Below are 19,896 nucleotides of genomic sequence, written 5' to 3' on the forward strand. Positions count from 1 at the left end.
GAATTTCTGGAAAAGGGAGAATGTATATTTTTAAAAACTCTTGTTACTACCAGTTTCTCTCCAACTGACTCATTCATTAGCACCCCACATTCTATACTTTTGAATATGCTCAAAATTGATAAAACTTGATTTTTTGAAACACTTAAATTTCTTACTAGATATTCTACTTCTACTCTTAGATAACTCTGAGCTTGGAGATCACTTCCTAAAAATCCATCTTTTGTATTCCCCAAAACATCAAGAAAAAGTCAATTGGTATTAGTACCGGGTAAATAAGGTCAGTGATCAAACTGGGTAATGCTGTTTGAGTCAAAATAATATGACTGTAAAGTAATAACACTTACTGTGCAGATTGCCAGTAGGCTTTGAAACACAGATACATCCTCACTCATAAGCATAGAGAACAACTATTATAGAAGGGAAATGGAAGATAACATGGGGCTTCCTCTGATGGTTTCTTCAAATTGGTGGTATTTTTTCATATTATTCAGAGGTGATACTCATTAAAAGAAATCCCAAAAGAAGAGAATGCTTAGATGATGACAGAAGTGCATGCTGGTTAGTGTTGTTCTACATAATGAGGCAAAATTGAAGTAAATATATAAAAACAGATGAATAAAGTAAGCCTCAGTGAAAAGCCTCAGAGAAAAATAAGCATTGCTTTTTGTTGCTGTTTTTTAATTGTCCTTTTACTGAAAAAGAGCCAAATTGGATTCTAAAAGTAGCTCTCAAGAAAAGCTTCCTTCAGCTGCTAAAAGAACGCTATTCAGAAATTGTTCTCAAATTTGTGATGGGAATTCATGGTATTTGCATCAAGGCAGGACAAACAGGAGCCTGACTTACACCTTTCCAGGTCAAGAAAGAGGTGCTTGGAGGTCAGATGACCTATATCAGGTCCTTGCGAAAGTCCACTTATCTCCATCAAAGAAATGGAAATAGGACTGTCCTCCCCATAAATCTCTTCAGCCTCAAAGAAGCCCTTGAGTTTCACCTTGCCTGGCTTCTCCAACTGAGGTCATCCTTTGTGATACACCTGGGTCTCCTCCCTCAGCACCAGGTCACACAGACTTTTTTCTGTCATTGGTAACTTCTTTCCATCATCCAACTTGACTGCCTTCTAGGTCAAGCCAGCCTAAAGGGCGATTGAAAGAAAATGAGCTTGCACCTTGGTGGGAAGGAGAGAGCAGCTGTTTTACTTGCTTTCTGCTGAGCAATGGCAGACTGCACACCCAGAACTCTGTCTCTAAGATCCAAACTTGTGAAGAGATGGGCTCAAAAGATGCCTCTGGTCCTGTACTTAAGACTCTGTGGATAGTATGGAGACCTCTGAGTTAGTAAAATTCGATCCTATAGTCAAAACTGGGAGATGACAAAGTTTGTCTTCAGTTTAAAAGAGCAAAATAGAGATCCTTCATCACCTGCTTTGGTTCTGGTGCTGTTCACATTTGTTAGCTCACTGAAATCTGACACATTCCAGGGAGGCGACCTAACGACTTCCGCTTTAACACATAGAGGAACTGAGCAAAAAGAGAGGAAGCGATATATCCAAAGTTAGCCAGTTAGTAAATGGAAAAGCCAAAATGTAACCTTGGGTCTTATTAATTCTAAAACCCCTTTTAGCATATCCTGAGCCTGCAGAGAGCACTGGTTAACCTTCTTAACAAGCAAAACACACATTCTTTGAACACCTAGTGTGATTAAAACCCTGAGCAAGACAGTGAGAAAATAGAGTAGGAGGTCTTAAAATCTATTCGGGAAGATAGACTATGTCTATACACCTACCTGCACATTAAAAGAGAACAAAATAAAGGGATGCCATTTTGCTGAATGTCTTTTGTAAATGACCTCACTTTATCTTGTACCTCCATGCTATTACATAATTATTCTTGCTTATGAGGAGTAATCTGTTGTATTCTTTCACCTTTTAACTTCATTTCCTAGCATAGAAAATAAAACCAGGGTTTTATCACAATGGTTAAAAAATCACTCACTTTTTCTTTTTTAAAAAAATCTTTTTTATTTTAATGTGATTTTAGGCTTCTAGAAGAGTTGAAAAATATTGTACAGAGTTCACACGTACACTTCATTTAGCTTTCCTTAATGTTAATACCTTACATAACCTGAAGTAAGAGTGCTTATCTCTAAACCAAGAAATTACTACTGATACAATGCAGTTAACTACAGACTTTATTCAGATTACACCAGTTTTTCTACTAATGTCCTTTTTTTATGTTCCGGGATCTAACTCAGGATTCCATACTGCATTTTGTTTGTCACATCTTTGGTCTGTCCCAATCTCTAACATCTCCTCTGCCTTTTGTTGTATTTTATTACCTTGAGGTTTTGGAAGAATATTTTGTAGAATGTTCCTCAAGTTAGATTTATTTAATGTTTTCTTATGCTTAGAGTGAGATGATGCATTATTTGAAAGAATACCACAGAAGTGGCCTGCCTGTCATCACTGTGCCATACCAGAGGGTATATGATGTGGGTACCTCATATATTGTTGATGTTAATCTTTTTTTTTAAGATTTGATTTATTTACTGAGATAGAGAGAGAGAGAGAGCAAGCACAAGCAGGAAACAGAGGAAGAGAGAGAAGCAGGTCCCCCACTGAGCAGGAAGACCAATCCTGATATCATGACCTGAGCGGAAGATAGATGCTTAACAATGACTGAGCCACCCAGGCACCCCTATTGATGTTAATCTTGAGTAAGGCTGTGTCTGCCAAATTTCCCCATTCACACATCTACTATTTTTCCCCTTTGTAATTAAGCGTTTGTTTACTTATAGTAAAAGATACTTTGAGGGGCGCCTGGGTGGCTCAGTGGGTTAAAGCCTCTGCCTTCGGCTCAGGTGATAATCTCAGGGTCCTGGAATCGAGCCCCACATCAGGCTCTCTGCTTAGCAGGGAGCCTGCTTCTTCCTCTCTCTCTGCCTGCCTCTCTGCCTACTTGTGATCTCTGTCTGTCAAATAAATAAATAAAAATCTTAAAAAAAAAAAAAAAAAAAAAAAGATACTTTGAAATTATTCAAATATCCTATTTCTCTTTAAATTTCACTCAATAAACAGCTCAATTTTGAAGAAAAGGTAAATGTAACCCACAGACAGAAGAACTCCACCCGTGACAACAAAAGCCATAAGTAATTGGTGGCCATTATGATAATCCTAAAGTAGGGAATCTTCAAACTGCTAAAGACATAGCATGTAAAACCAGAGCACCATGAAAAGGACATAAGGAATGAAACATTTTGCCATTAGTACAAAACAAAACAAAACAAAATAAAACAAAACCTTCCTTTTTTTTTTTTTTGATAATTCAAGGGCTAAAATAAAGAAATAAATTGTGAAAAGAAACAGAAGGAATTCCAGACAGATTTCATAGTTATCAGAGCTACACTATCATTTGTATTTCTTTCTTTCTTTTTATTTATTTTTTTTTAGGGGGGAAGGGACTGAGGGAGAGGGAGGAGAGAATCCTAAGTAGGCTCCACGCCCAGCACAGAACTGATGAGGGCTTAATCTCATGACCCTGAGACCATGACCTGAGCTGAAATCAAGAGTTGAACACTTAAGTGACTGAGCAACATAGGTGCCTCTCGTTTGCATTTCTTAACTCATCTTTGCAAAAGTGATGTTTAAAGATCATATTTTTAAGGTTCCTCAGATCATGTATGTAAAGAACCATAGGCTTTAGGTTTCCTGAGTCATTAAACTTTGGTAGACTATTGAATGCCACTTGTATGATTGGTTTGTTAATTTTCCCCCCATGTTCTATTATAACATTGCAAGACCTGTATTTAAGTTACAATGGAAAATATTCCTTCAGAATTTTTTCTGTACCAACTGCCATAGCCACAAGAGGCAAAAATTTCATGAACTCTATCTTTGCAGAATTGACCTGACCCTCTAAGAGTCTCAACTGAATTAACTATATCATATATAAAAGAATATAAAAGAATGTTATATTAGTTTATCACATAAAAGAGCAATTTGAAATTCATATAAAACATCAAAATACCTATGTTATTAATGAACCAGTTATGTACTTTTTTTTTTTCTGAGTCAGTCATATCATCAATATCCAATATGTATTTAGTACTTTCTATGTACCAGTTACCAAGTTTTCTATACATGTTCTCTCATTTGTCACAGCTATATGAAGAATTATGAAGGATTTGAGATGTCACTCTCCTTGAAACTAACAAGATGGCCTGCCACAGTTTTATGAATGCTGGCAGAAGACATGAGATTCTTGGGTCAGAGATGAAGGACTTCATTATCCATGGAAGTAGCAGAAACCAGAATATCAGCATTTTCTTGGGACAATTCTCTAAGCCCCAGTTCCCAGAGGACAACAAAGAAGGTTAGGAGACACATGCACATACAATGGGTTGCATTCTAGGAGAGGAGCCCTGAATGTAGGGAAACTGAATTATTTATTTTATTTTATTTTTTATTTTTTTTAAAGATTTTATTTATTTATTTGACAGATAGAGATCACAAATAGGCGGAGAGGCAAGCAAAGAGGAGGAAGCAGGCTCCCTGCCGAACAGAGAGCCCGATGTGGGCCTCGATCCCAGGACCCTGGGATCATGACCTGAGCTGAAGGCAGAGGCTTTAACCCACTGAGCCACCCAGGTGCCCTGGGAAACTGAATATTTTGAGATAAACAGTAATCATGCCACTCTTTGCTTCAGAAGGAGACACTTTCACTATCTTCTGAGGCTATTTACTATACAGACATCCCTGAACAAACAGGCCAGAATAAAGGCAGTCATTGCCTCAGCTGGCAGGACACATGGAAATGCAAGACACTCATGGAGAATTACCTCCCAACATGGTGTAGATACTATAATTATTCCTCTTACAAATGAGTAACTTTAAGCGTAGAGAGAACATAAGGAGCCATTCAGTGATGGCATAAGGTACATGCTTTTCCATGGGAGTGTGTTACTATTTACGTGTTCCCCACAGTGTCACAAATGGTATAGGAGTGAGGTTTGGCAAAAATACGCACCCAAGATAAACTTTCCATTAGGCATTTTTAAAAAATAAAGTGTGTTTTCCTCTTTTTGATGTCATTTTTAAAATATAAGTATTGGGGCTCCTGGGTGGCTCAGTCAGTTAAGCATCTACCTTTGACTCAGGTCATGATCTCAGGGTCCTGGAATCTGAGCCCTGCATTGGGCTCCCCGCTCAGTGGGGAGCCTGCTTCTCTCTCACTCTCTGCCCTTCCCCACCACTTGTGCTTGCTCTCTGTCTCTCTTTCTCTCAAGTAAATAAATAAAATCTTCAAAAAAAGAAAATAAAATAAAATGTAAGGATGAAGTTTCATACATAATTTCACATCTACTATGCTCGAGGAGGAAGTACACTGTTAGAGATCAAAACACAAGCCCTGAAATCAGACAATGTCAAGTTGGAATTTCAGCTCTGTACTTACTAACCTCTCTAAGGCTGTTTCCTCCTTTATGAAATGAGAATCCCTTGCAGGTTCATCGTAGGAGTTAAATGAGATCACGGGTGTGGTGCTCCTGGCATAGTGTGCTAGCACATAGTAAATGCTCAACAATAGGGAGTAGTAATGATGACATGCGGGAGGATTGCTAGCCAAGTCCCTTCAATTTCTGTTGACCTCAAAACTTGGAAAATTGAATAATAAAATCAGAAAGAGATTTTTAAAGACCCGTTTTCCCATGTAAAAGCTTTTTTTTAGGCATTAGGGATGTGTCCTATTGAATTTAACCTTTTTTGTTCAAAGGTTAATTTTAAATGTAGGGTGGAAACTCTTCAAGCTGTCAAAGCATGAGCTTTCAGCATTGGAATGGATGTTGTTCTTTTAAAAGGTCTCCTAATACTTTTTTAATGAGTGGAGCAGGAGAGCTTGTCATTTTCCCTAACACAAGGTGAATAAAATACAAATGTATGGTGGGAACCAGACACGGGAGGAGCCCAGTAATCTGCACTTGTCATGTGTGTCCTTGTGATCAACTCAAGGGGCCCTTTGACTTCACACAGGGAGGTGTGCTATGTTAGAGACAGCTCTGTTGATCTTTTATCCATTCATATGGGGGGGGGGGTGTTGGAAGATGAAATTGCATTTTACTTTCACTTAAAAGTTACACCATAGCCATTAGATAAAAGCAAGAATAATTGCCTGCTCAGTAGGCAGGCTGCTACAGAGAAAGAAACGTGCTCATCAAACAGTTGTGTTTTTCAGCTTTGGCAGATGGAACATCACATTCTTTGGTGAATTCCTCCACCCTGTAAAATTTAATGATCTGCCCTCCCCGCAGTTTGTGGAACAAATTATTGTCCACGATAGCTTGATGTCAGTTTGTTTTCGAAAGCCTCTCAACTTTAACTAATAGTTGCAATCCAAATTAACAATAACCAAGGAAGTATGGAAATTATGGGTGCATTCTGGTAATTCACTCCAAACTAAGCTTGTTATCTGCATGAAATACAACCGTGGCTCCATGAATAATTCTCAAAAATGTTGAATTTAAAATGAGCACTGGGTAGGATAAACAGTAGTTGAATAATACTTAAACTCCACCATCTGGTATTCTAGTATTTTAATGTGAGCTAAATTTCTTTTATTAGGTGTTTATTTGAGATTCTTTATGGATTCTTTCCTTCTGCAGAGGGAGCTCCATAAATTGGGGAGGAGAAAGACTTACGATCCAGGACAGTTTTCTTTTATCGTAGTTCTCTTAAAGAGAAGCACAAGTTTCAGAATCTTAGCCATTTTCCCAAATGGCAACTGAAGAAGTCCCGAAAGAATCTCGTCTACATTCAGAACACTTATTTATAAGACACCGCAAGTTTGGTGGATGTGGCGGGAGGGAAAGAGTTACTCAGGTGGTCAGATAAAAAGAGTATATGGTACAGATTAATGACGGGGAAAAGACAAGATGATTAACAGTAGGAGACAGGGCAGGACCAAAACATAACAAATTTACAGCCTTTGAGAGAAAAATAAAAGAATAAAGAATTTTTGAAAAATGAAATGGATGTCATGAAAAGAAGATTCAGTGGGCTCATCATGCTGGGGTTGGGGATGGGGGTGAGAGAATCAATGTTTTTCACCAAAACTTTTATAGGAAGCTCTCTCAGTGACTTTGTGTGCAATTTGCATGAGAACTATTTTTCTTCTTCCTGTTGCGAGAAAGGCAATATAAAATTACATGGAGGAAGCGGGAGGCAGTAATAATGACATTTACATAGCTCCTTGCTGTTCACTGAAATACCTCCACACGCATTACCTGCTTCAGTAGACACAATGTTCTGTCTAAGCCATCATCCCCACTCTACCTATTGCGAACAAGTGAGGCTTAAGAGTAATAGTACCTTGAGGCCAGTTTTATTTTTCAAAACTCTCAACTTTAGTTGTTCTATTTCAAGTCAGCCCTAACAAAGGGGGCAAGGATATTCTGGGCACAGTCCAAGCAAAACTACGATCTGCTTGAAATGCAACTTCCTTCTCACTCCACATTTAGTTCTTATTTAATGACTCTGTACCACCTAAAGAAACCTGGCTCTGCCACCAACTGGCAGATATACCCTGGAGTAGTCCCTTAGCTTCTCGAAGCACTAGCTTCCTGCACTAACACCAATAGACAACTTCCAGTTTTTCAAAGCACTTGGCATAGGTCACCTCATCTCATGTTAACAGCAACATTTTGTGAAAAGTGGAACGTAAGGTAAACATTTCTATTTTTTTAGTAGAGAGAATTTAATCAATGTTGGTAGACGCCTTGCCCAAGATCATGCTGATCTGTGAGATGCAGGTCTCCACTCGAGACCTCTAAACCGCCGCCTTACCAGGAAATCTGGGTTTGGGTTAGAGGAGGTCTAAGACCTCCTCCAGTTCTATCCTGCCTGACTTCAAAGACTAACTGGGAGAATCTACAGTTATTTGCCCGTCAATAGTATCTTACTGATAAATTGTATACTATTTGGAATAAAAAATAAAATAAAAACCTAGTTATTAAAGTACACCTCCTTTCTGCAAGGGGGGGTGGAAAGAATAGAAGATAACCAAAGCCTCTGTCCACCCTAAAAGAGGGCACGCTGTGGTTTGGGCATAATCTATAAACATCCACTGCCCGGTGAGCAGCTCAGACAAAGTGCTTTGGGAGTCAGAGCAGGGAGGGGCCTTCGGTCTGAAACCACAGGATAGGTTTAAACACTTAGAGCCTGGAGCAAGGGAACAGAAGAATGATAACCCACAAAAGCTTTGTGTGCTGTCTACCTTATTAGCGTATCTGTTTTCTACCAAAAAGACATTAGGATGTCTTTTTTTTTAAAAATAAATAATATTATTGTTGTCTTTATTGTTATTCACTATCAACGTAGCCCTCCTAGCAAAATAGTTAGGCAATATTTATTCAGTACCTGAAATACGACTAATAAGTATACTCAAATCCAGAGAGTTACAAATCTAAGAAAGCATGAAAATTTCAGGCACCAGCTTCGTTTTTGTATTCAGAGTAATCTTTTCTTTTTTTTCTAGTTTTGTGTCTTTATCAAGAGCTGCCAAAAAGTCATTCAAGTGACCAGTTCAATTTTTTCTTCCTCTGTGTCTAATTTCTCAAAATACTAAAGTAAAACATGAGAATGAATAAAAACAAAAGGACAGAATGGAAAAAGAACAGAAACAGAGCACTAAGGCAATTATTCCCGAATGATCGAGGTCCGACAAACTTTGCCACTACCCATAATTGTTCAGTGTTATTAAGTTGTATCCTGTGACATATCTCAAAGCCAAAATAACTTGCCCACTTAACTTATAACAATGCACCGGGTACAGATTTTCTCCATGAAACAAGTAAGATGGATGTCAGAGCAGGCCTTGGAAGATACTGAAAACAGAGAACTCAACAGTGGATCACTCTGACAGCAGATTAAATAAGTAATACATGAGCATCAATTACAAACACTCTTTCCATTTAGATCTCAGCACTGCATCGAACATCAGGCAACTGTGAAAGATGAAGCAGGACCAAAGCAAAAAGGAAATTATAATAATGGAGCTTGCAATACAACTTCATTTCAAATAACATCTTTCATATAAACTGATATCCAAAGTACTTTCCTGAATAAAATAGTATAAGAAAGTGGACAGCATGTGGTATAAATTACAGAAAACAGTGGTGCAAAGATATTATATGTGGAGCAAATTAAAGCATTCTATCATAAAGCCCACAGCAGTGGGAAGGAGTGTGAAGAGGTACAGCGTAGTATGTGATTTTAGATGAGGTGTAAGAAATTGGGACAATTTGATAAGAAAGCTGTTTTTCTCCCCTCTTATTTTTTTTTTTCCTCTAAATGAAGTACTTACCATTCTCTTTCAGTAGAGTGCTTTAACTGTGGATTTGATAAAGGTGAATTCTGGGATGTTTAGCTTGAATGTTGCCATCAATCAGAACGATGGGTTCTGTGTGAGGAATCAAACATCCTCAAAATCTGCTCATATCTAGAAACGGGACATGTACAGGTGGCCAAATCTTCCTCTAGACATTGACCGCATGGTGGTTGAGAGCAATGGGCAGGAACATCAGACTGGCCCATCCCATCCATACTTGATTCTGCCACTTAAAATCCGTATGGCCCTGGACAATGTGTAACCTTTCTTGCCTCCACTTCCTCATGTCTAAAATGAGAAGTACCGTGCTGTGTAACAAGATTATCATAAAGATTAATTATGAAATTCATGTGAAATGTTTAGCAGACGGTCAGTAGCACAGCCATTTAAAATGTTAACTACTCTACTTATTAGGTATGAAAAGGAGGTTCCCCATAGGAACTCCAGAACCACCAGTGAGAACCTCTAGTTGTGTTCAGAGAGAGTAGTCAGGATTCACTTCAGAGCACTCCCCACAAGGGTGAGCCCCTCACACACCTGCCTCCAGGGGTGCTGCTGCCAAGTGTAGGCATTCCAAGGTATGACTCTCTGGGGTCACAGGACTTTTGGTTTGTAATCGAGGATCTGAAACAACAGAAAACGGGCACTCCTTAAAATCTGGTAGAAGATCCAGAGTAGATCTTTGGTTAAGAGGTTCATATGGAAGTTCGGCCACATAAATTCATCCATTTAACAAGCCATCATTGAAGCTATAGAACCAGATTTTGTCAGCCCCACTGCTTCTTCCTGCTGCCACTGACTCCGTAATTATGCTCTGCTCTGTGGCCTTACCTGTTCCTTTCTGTCAGATGACTTCCACGAATGTCCTCCCTATAGGAGAATAGGAATAGGAATATGGTGTCCACCATTCCTCTGGTATTTGTTACGTATTGTTATGTAGAAAATTAGTCCCAAATTTAGCGCCTTAAGACAACCAACATTTATTATCCCATAATTTCTGAGGGTCAAGAATCCAGAAGTAGCTTAGCCCAAGGTCTCTCAGGAAGTCTCCACAAATTGAGCCTGCTAACCAGGGGTGCAGAATCATTTCCAAGCTCACTCTCGCGGCTATAGGCACATTTCACTTCCTCAACATGTGGATCTTTTTGAAGGACTATTCACAATATGGGAGTAGGTTTTCCCCAAAACAGGTGATCCAAGAAAGCTAGAGAGACCAAAGCAGAAGCTATATTGTTTTCTACAACCTAATCTCAGAGGAGACATACTGTTACTTCTGTGGTGTTTTATTGGTCACACAGTCTATCCCTTGTACAATATATCAAGAGCGTATAGCAGGAGGCAGGGAACCTTGGGCACATCTTGGGGGCTGGATGCCACATCCCCTCGTGGGTAGTTATTCTTCAGCCCTGGCCACCCCTGGATGCACTTAGCCTGTTGATGCCAGTGATCCAGTTTGTCTCTACTTCTCCCTTCCACGCTAAACTATCGTGAACTACTGAACGATGCTGACGTTTTTCCTTTCTCAAAGCACGTGCCAACAGATTGACCCTATTAAGGTAGTATGGGTACTTTAAGGCTTTTCTCTGTTCGTTCTTCCAAGTAAACCTGAATATGTTTATTGAAGAGCATTAGCTACTAGAATGGAAGGCTCAGATATCTGTAAGTGACGATACCGCATCTAATATCTAACATCCTCCTTTTATAAGACGCCAGGTAATTATGACTATCATCAAGAGATGAAGCTTCAGAGAGACGCTTGCCTCGAACTGTCTTTTCTCCGAGTCTTTGCTCTCCATTTAGTCTTTCTTCATTCAAAATAGCTTTCTCTACCCCATTCCCCAGGTGTTCGTATTCTCTCTCATGGCCCAACTTCAGTGACAACTCCTTCAAGGAGCCCCCTCTGATCCATCATCCCTCCCTTCTCTGGCTGCATTTACATTTCGTCGTGTATTTCTTTTTCTGTTGTTTACCCATTGGAGAGTAAGAGGGCACACGCTACCATTGGTATGAAACTTTGTAAAGCGTTAGTCCAGGAAGCCAGTGTGTTAGATGTGAAGCGCCGGGAGGAACCCCACAGGTAAAGAGATTATCAGTCACTGATTTTAAAAACACTGCCAATTTCTCAACAATCATGGAAGGGTTCATCCCTAGGATCCTGGGATAACATGTTTTTCTTCTTGGAACTTGGACATGTTTACCTTCCTGCAGGTCCCTGATTTATCAGTGAGACAGCGCAGACTTAAAGGCGTTTGCTCAGTGACCTTATGGACTTTCAATCCAAACTTGGTTTTGGCTGAGGACAGTTTAGCAGTTGCCCTGGGGGCAGTGGGGTGGAACTGACCCTGGTTTCCTCAGCTTTTACTAACAGTGCTTCTCTGGCGGCTGAAATCCTAAACCTTTCTGCCTCTGTGCATGGCCTATTCTCATCTCTCTTTTAATTATAAAAACAATGTAGCAGCTTTCAATAACTTTGGGGAAAAAATACCGGGAAAAACAAAATCCCAGTACCCAAGTGCATAGAAAACACTCTGTGTTAACTGAACCTATGTATTCTACATGTTTAGTAAATGGGTTCAAGTTTCCTGACCCCTTTTCCTTGTCCCATTAAAAATTATGCATACAGCCATACACACACACAGTCAATCCTTTGGTGAGTGTGTGTGTTTATGTGTGTGTTTTGTGTTAAGGTGTGTTTCCTGATTGTCTTTAACTTCTTGGACACAAAAGCAAGCAATGCATGACATATGCCTTCTTCCAAGCCTTTGTCCATAGTTGTATAACGTTTCACATTGTTCCACCATAATGTGTATATGACCTTATACTCTTTTGGCATTTAACATAAGGCCAAAAACAATATTTCAATGTTCCTGCATAGACTTCATAATTCAGTGCAGGCAGCTTGGTTGTCTAACAGACTTGAGGACAAGTGCTTCCTCTGTCATTCAGTAGTTGTATTACACTGGATAATTAATTAACCTCTCTGGGAATCACTTTGTCTTTAAAATAAGGTAAACAATATCTGCCTCATGCTGTCAGGATGAATAAATGACTTAGAGGATACGAAGTTTTAGTGCTGGCCTATACTAAATGTCCGATAAATTTTAGCTAAAAATAACCCTCATAAAATATAAATGTTTATGTGGTATAGTATTCAAGCAGAAAATAAAAACTATTTATGACATATAACTACTCTAACATATGATGAAATACTATGTACTCACAATCTCTTTAAATTTCAATTTTAAGTATATATCAAATCATTATGTTGTACACCTTAAGCTTATGCAATATTTTATGCCAAATATACCTCAGTAAAGCTGGGGAAAAAATTCTAATTTCAATAACTTGAATCTGATCCTCATCTATTGTTGAGTGCAGTGGTCTCTAACTAATTATAGCCCTTGTATGTGGGAATGTATTTGGCTGATTCCCCCTGTGTCCTTTTCTTCCTTCATCCTGGATACACATTGCTCCTCGTAAAAACACTCGCCTGCTGGTGTTTATGTTTACACTGAAGATTTCTGTGGGCTGATCCCTGGGTTTTTCATGTAATAGTCAACATTGCATACAATATGAAGTAGAATTTCAGGGAAATAAGTGGTTAAGCACCCAGTAAGTGAATAGAGGTTTGGCAGAGATCGAACATGTGTTAATGAGGAAGTTGTCAACTTCACAGTTTCTGTTTGAATCCTTGGAATCAGGGCGACCGGAAGAATGAATTCTGACCATTGCAGAGAGCCAGAAGAGACTTTGGCCAAAAAAGACTTTTGGGGTTTGTTTTGTTTTGCTTTTAGCTACTAAAGCTCTGTAAATAAATAATTAGCACCAATTTACATTTAAAATTTTCAAATGAATATCCATAAATCTGGTTATTAAAATATGAACAATTAAAATATGGTCATTAAAATATGGACAGTGAAATTTTACTAGGGTTAGGCCTTGTTTTGTTCTGTTTTGCTTTGAGGAGGGAGAGAGTATTATGATTGGGATGATACATTGAGCAAAATGCTTAATTGCAATCTACAGAATCCACCTCTGCAAATCTGAGCGGAAAAGGAATTGATGCAAGGATATTAGGCAGTTCACAGAACATCTGGGAGGGCCAGAGGACCCAGCAATAAATCTGAACATCAATGAGCAATGGTCAACCACTCCTTTTCTGGCAGAAACACCACTGGCAGTTGGCACAGGTGCTGCCCAGAACTGGATTCCAGAAACACTGCCATTTCCTGCCCTCCACCACCTGAACTACCCCCAAACTGAGGTGCATCTGCTCCCTCACATGCTCTCTCCAGATCTGTCTCTAAAGGATAGTTCCTCTGGTTAGAGGAATCTAGGTCACATGCCTGCCCCCTACTTCAGGGAGTCTGAGATTGCAAGTTTTTGGCTTCCTCTTTGGGAAAGGGAGACATAGAATGTGGGAAATGATCACAATGTAAGGAGTGCTCAAAGCTATCAGGTAGCTCAAGTGATGAATGTATATCACAGGGTTAAACATTTTGAGTGTTCTGTCTGCACTGATTGTGGATTTCTGTCCCAGAGGAGAAATTTCTTGCTGCCAATTTCTCAGCTGTCTGGGAGATAGACTCCATATTCCTCAGATCCCAAGACTTTTCAAACCCTTCACTGCCCTAAAAAAAATTTGCCATTCTTCAAATATGTAGCACTTCTTCATTTCTCCCTTCACAAGCATACCCAGTGTTAACATGGGAATCTGAGATGATAAAAATAAAACTGATAAATGTGTGTGTGTGTGTAAGAGAGAAACAGTGTGTGTGTGTGTGTGTGTGTGTGTGTGTACTAGATACAGTGGAGGAACTCATGACCTCACCTCCCGTTTATGGTTAGGTGTAATTATAACAAAAGAGAAAGGAGTACTTTATTTCTTAGAAATTTCATAGCATAGGAGGAAAATAGGATGGATGGGTAAGATAATTAGAAAATACCTTATAATGCAAAGAAAATAAATAATTTCACCATTATTAGGCATGCATTCCTAAGCCAGAATGCTAATTACTCACTCTAATTGTAAATATAAAGATTAAAATGGTCCGTGTTTCCAAATAATAACTGTAGAGTACTTAGGTAGTAAGAAAATAACTTTTTCGGTTGTATATTTAGAAATCCTATCAATCTTTGACATACATAGCTTAAAAAAGATTCAGTTTGTTTTTTTAAATCTAATTGTAGGCCAAATAATTAGTGTATGAGGAGAATTAGTGAAGATATGGCAAGGTTATCATAAACAAGTCTTGAATAACTGATTTTACTAATGATGAGTTTCTCTCTGAATAATTTGTATGCATTGGAAATTTTCTCTAATACTATTTAATATATTTTATAATATCTTTTAAAATTACAAATATAGTATGCTCAGTGGAAAAAACTTGGAAATACAGATAAGCTAGAAAAGAAAATCTTATCACCTCTTATGTATAGTTAGTCCACTTGGTCTGACTATTAACAATTTGCCACAGACTGGGTGGTTTAAAAACAGAAATTTATTTTCTGTCAGTTCTGGAGACCCGAAATCCCTTTGTCAATGTACCGGCCAACTTGGTTCTTGGTCAGACCTCTCCTGGTTTAGATGGCTGCTTTCATCTCACAATGTCCTCACATGATGCAGCAAGAACAGGGTTTCTGGTATCTCTTCTTACAGGGCACTAATCCCATCATGACCTGATCTAGCCTCAGTTAGTCAAAATGTCCCATCTCCAAATACCATCTCATTGGAGGTCAGGGTTTTAACATATACAACTTGGGGCGGGCACAAACATTCAGTCTATAACATCACAATTCAGAATATAAACCCTCTTGAATTTCCACTCTGTTTTTTGCATAAGAACAAAAACAAATGTTGTAAAAAGTGAAAATATACTGATTTGCAATGCACTCTTTGCTTTTCATTTACTATATTCTGAAAATAACTTTCCTCTTAATTGTGTAATTACATAATTAAATACATAAAATATTTTAAGTGTCTTTAAATATCATTCTGTAGCATTAGGGTTAATAATAGCATAGAATTCTACTGTAAGTATATGCTCTAATAATTAGTGTCCTAATTCTTTCTACAGATGGACATTTATATTTTTTGTAATTTTTAAATATTTTAAATAGTGCTATAAAGAATATTCTTGTAATCATTTCTTTGTTGCATGCCTATAATTATTCTGAATTTCTGGGGCAAAGGGTATGCATATTTTAGGGCTTCTGATAGCTTTGCCAAATCTTCCTTGAGAAAGTTTATTCTGAGTATATTCTCAACTAGCAATGTAATAAAGCCTATTCTTGACGTCTTCACCCTCAACCTGTATTAACACAGGGCATTATCAATTTTAAATTTTTAGCAAAGATATGCCACTGTTATTTTCATTTAATTATTTTTTATTGGTCTGCAGAAGTTTTTAATTACCCTTTACTCTTAGAGTTTCCATCTATCATTAGAGAGATCTTCCCCACTTCAAAATTAAATAAGCTTTCATATTACACTTTTGAAACCTTGTTGTGGGGATACCTGGGTGGCTCAGTCAATGAAGCATCCAACTCTTGGTTTCGGCTCAGGTCACGATCTCAGGTTCATGGGGTATAGCCCCGTGTCGGGCTCCACGCTCAGCTGAGTGTACTTGAGATTCTTTCTTTCCCTTTCCCTCTGCCCCTCTGCCCACTCGTGTGCCTGTGCTCTCTCTAAATAAGTAAGTGAAATCTTAAAAAAAATTGTGTGTGTGCATATAAATTTTGAATACATCTTGAGTTTATTTTAGAGTTAAATATGCTTTCTTCAAATGATTGTCCCAATGCATAAAATTTTGTTTTTTCTTATACAAAGAAAACATTCTAATTAGCAAAATATAAAACTAATCCTAATTTTAAAGGGACCTTAATGATAAATTAGTCCTCACTGCATAGGGACTGTGAGGATCCTATTATTCTAAAGGTCATACGGATTGACTTTGGCCAGCTGTTGGTGTTATTTTTAAAGCATGATGTGAACATGACCTATGATAAAATTAAATCTGTGTATACGCAATTTGGCTCCAGCATGGGAGGTTGTACATAATATTCTCCATAACACATCCCATTCTAATCTTGAAATCAACAACACTTAAGACAACATGCTTAATTAATTTTGATGTATCAAATTAATCCTTGCTGTTTCTTGACATTTCCAACAAAGATATTGATTATTATCATGATATTTTAAACACAAGTAACTATCCAGTAAAACCTGGAAGTGCATTTGCCAATTCTCTTAGAACTTCAAGCTACCACTAGATGGAGTCATTAAGTCTTTACCAAGCTGGATCCATTAAAATGTAATGTTCTTAAAGCAACAGATCAGCAATGTTTTAGTCAGCACCCCTAGACAGGTGTGGTTTTTTTTTTTTCCTCCTATGCAGGTAATTATTAACTCATCTTTAACTTGTCTTTAAATAACCATGACTGTAGCTGAATTGGAATGAATGTCAAATTTATTTAATAAAAATTCTTGCTAGTAAATATTGCAACTTGGCCTTAAAATCTTTCATCTCAAGATGAGCATAAAAAACTCAAGTGCATTACTATCGATATATACATATATATGTATATATATATATTCACAATAACTATGTGGAGAACATTATATATGAGATGATCCCATTCACTGTAAGTACAAAAGGTATGAAGTACTCAGGAATAAGTCTAACAAAAGATACGCAAGGCCTTTATATAGAAATTGTCAAAGATTATTAAACATCATTAAAAAGCCCTGAAATAAATGAAGAGATATACAATGTTCATGGATGAAAAGACTCAATAATATATACAAATGTTGGTTTCTCCAGATTAGTCTATATATTAAATCAATTCCAAAAAACATACAATTCCAGTCAAAATACCAATACGATTGCTTGTGTAAATTAACAAAAGGATTCTAAACCCCCAAATTATAATTCATATGATTTATATATAATAACACATGATTTAAAATAGAATTTTAACAACAATATGGAAGTAGGGAATAACTGGTCTTATTTTACCAATAAAATGAATTAGAAATCCAAGAAAAAAAAAATCCATGGTGGCATCCCAAAAATCAAGGACAGAGTTGGTTATTCATGTGGAAAAAGACTAAGTTTAAATAAAATTCAATCTTAATCTCACATGAGCCAAAATAAATTTCAGGACAACTAGGATCTAGGTATTTTCAACCATAGCTTTAAAACTGTAAGAAGAAAATAAAGTGATTTTGGGTTGGTTGGTTGGTTTGCTTGTTTTCATCTCAGGGTAGAAAAAATTTCTCATGTAAGATACAAAATCACAAAACAAAGACCGATAAATTTTCCCGTATTAATGTTTGTGTTTCAAAATGTCACAAGGAGGAAAGACAAGCCCTGGACCCCGATACATGCAATACAGAAAAAAATACATATGTACTTCTTATAGGTAAATTTTTTAAATTAATTTATTTTTCTTTAATTTAATTTTATTTTTTCAGTGTTCTAAGATGCATTGTTTATGCACCACAATCAGTGCTCCATGCAATATGTGCCCTCCTTAATACCCACCACCAGGATCACCCATTCACTCACCCCTCTCTCCTCCAAAACCCTCCGTTTGTTTCTCAGAGTCCCCAGTCTCTCCCCCTCTGTTTCATCTCCCCCTCTGATTTTCACCAATTCATTTTTCCTTACCTTTTCCTGATGTCCTCTGTGTTATTCCTTATGCTCCACAAGTAAGTGAAACCACATGATAAATGACTCTCTCTGCTTGACTTATTTCACTCAGCATAATTTCCTCTAGACCTGTCCATGTTGATACAAAAGTTGGAAGCATAATATTCCATTGTATATACAGACCATATTTTCTTTTTTTAAAAATTGCTTTTATTTAACATATAATTATTATTTGCCCCAGGGGTACAGGTCTGTGAATCATCAGGCTTACACATTTCACAGCACTCACCATAGCACATACCCTCCCCAATGTCCATAACTCTACCACCCTATCCCTACCCCACTCCCAACCTCCCAGCAACCCTCAGTTTATTTTGTGAGATTAAGAGTCTGTTATGGTTTATGGATCATATCTTCTTTATCCATTCACCTGTTGAAGGACATCTTGGCTCTTTCCACAGTTTGGTGATTGTGGGCACTGCTGCTATGAATAATGGGGTACAGATGGCCCTTATTTTCACTACATATGTATCTTTGTGGTAAATACTCAGTAGTGCAATTGCAGTGTCATAGGGTAGCTCTATTTTTAACTTCTTAAGAAATCTCCACACTGTTTTCCAAAGTGGCTGCACCAACTTGCATTCCCACCAACAGTGTAGGAGCGTTCCCCTTTCTCCACATCGTCTCCAACACTTGTTGTTTCCTGTCTTGTTAATTTTAGCCATTCTAACTGGTGTAAGGTGGTATCTCTATGTGGTTTTGATTTGAATCTCCCTGATGGCTAATGATAATGAACACAAGTAAATTTTTAAAATGAATAATATAACAGAAAAATGGACAGTACAGGAAAGCTAACTGGCCAATAAACATAGGAAAAGATGGTTGAGTTCACTATTATTAAAAGAATGCAACTTAAAACTAGAAAGTCACCTGTCCTGCTGATGAAAATTTAAATATCTGTTAACTTCACGTTTTCGGAATAATGGGTAAAAACTGGAACTCATGTAAACTACCGGCAGAGTGTAACTTGTCATCATTCTCTAAGGCAATTTGTCAATGTTAGTGAAGACTCAAAATGCTCATATTCTACAACCTAGCAATTCCACTTCTAGATATATAATAGAGGCAACAGCTTTTGTAACAGCAAAGATTTGGAAACAAACTACATGTTCTAAAATAATTGAATGGATAAGCAACTATGGTTTTTATAGTGTTACGTTATTTTACAATTTATGTAAAGTTTAAAAACATGGCAAAAAGTTGTTTATGGATATTTATTTATTTATTTATCAAATTATAAAGAAATTCTTGGAAATAAGCATCAAGTTCACTATCGTGTTTTTCTGGAGAGGGTTGAAGGAAAGACACAGAAAACTTCAAATGTTTCATTTCTTTTACAAAATAATAAATCCAAAACAAATAGGAAAAATGTTGAGATACAGAAAATTAAGTAGGAAATATATGGGTATCCATTATATCTTAAAATATGTCATAACTCTAAAAAAATTTTACTCCAACATCCTAGCTTAGTTCTCTTTTTTTTTTTTTCAAGTTTTGTTTTTAAAGAAGTAAGAGCATTCTGACATGTCAGTTCAGCTCTCTCTAATGGCCTCACAGTTTTATAGTCATTTTTGCAATGTTATCTTATTTTTGTTTTCACGGAGCAATATTAATAAAAAATAACAAAGTAGGTTCTGCTTTTTGTTTGTTTTTAAAATTTTTTTGAAGTAATCGCTATGTCCAATATGGAACTCAAACTCATGACCCAAGTGCAAAAGTCACATGCTTTACTGCCTGAGCCAGCCAGGAACCCCTGTTTTGTTCTGTTTTGTTTTTAAAATAATTACTTCTAGCACTTTCTCCCA

Source organism: Mustela erminea, chromosome 3, assembly GCF_009829155.1.
Source record: "Mustela erminea isolate mMusErm1 chromosome 3, mMusErm1.Pri, whole genome shotgun sequence".
In the NCBI taxonomy this organism is placed as follows: domain Eukaryota; kingdom Metazoa; phylum Chordata; class Mammalia; order Carnivora; family Mustelidae; genus Mustela; species Mustela erminea.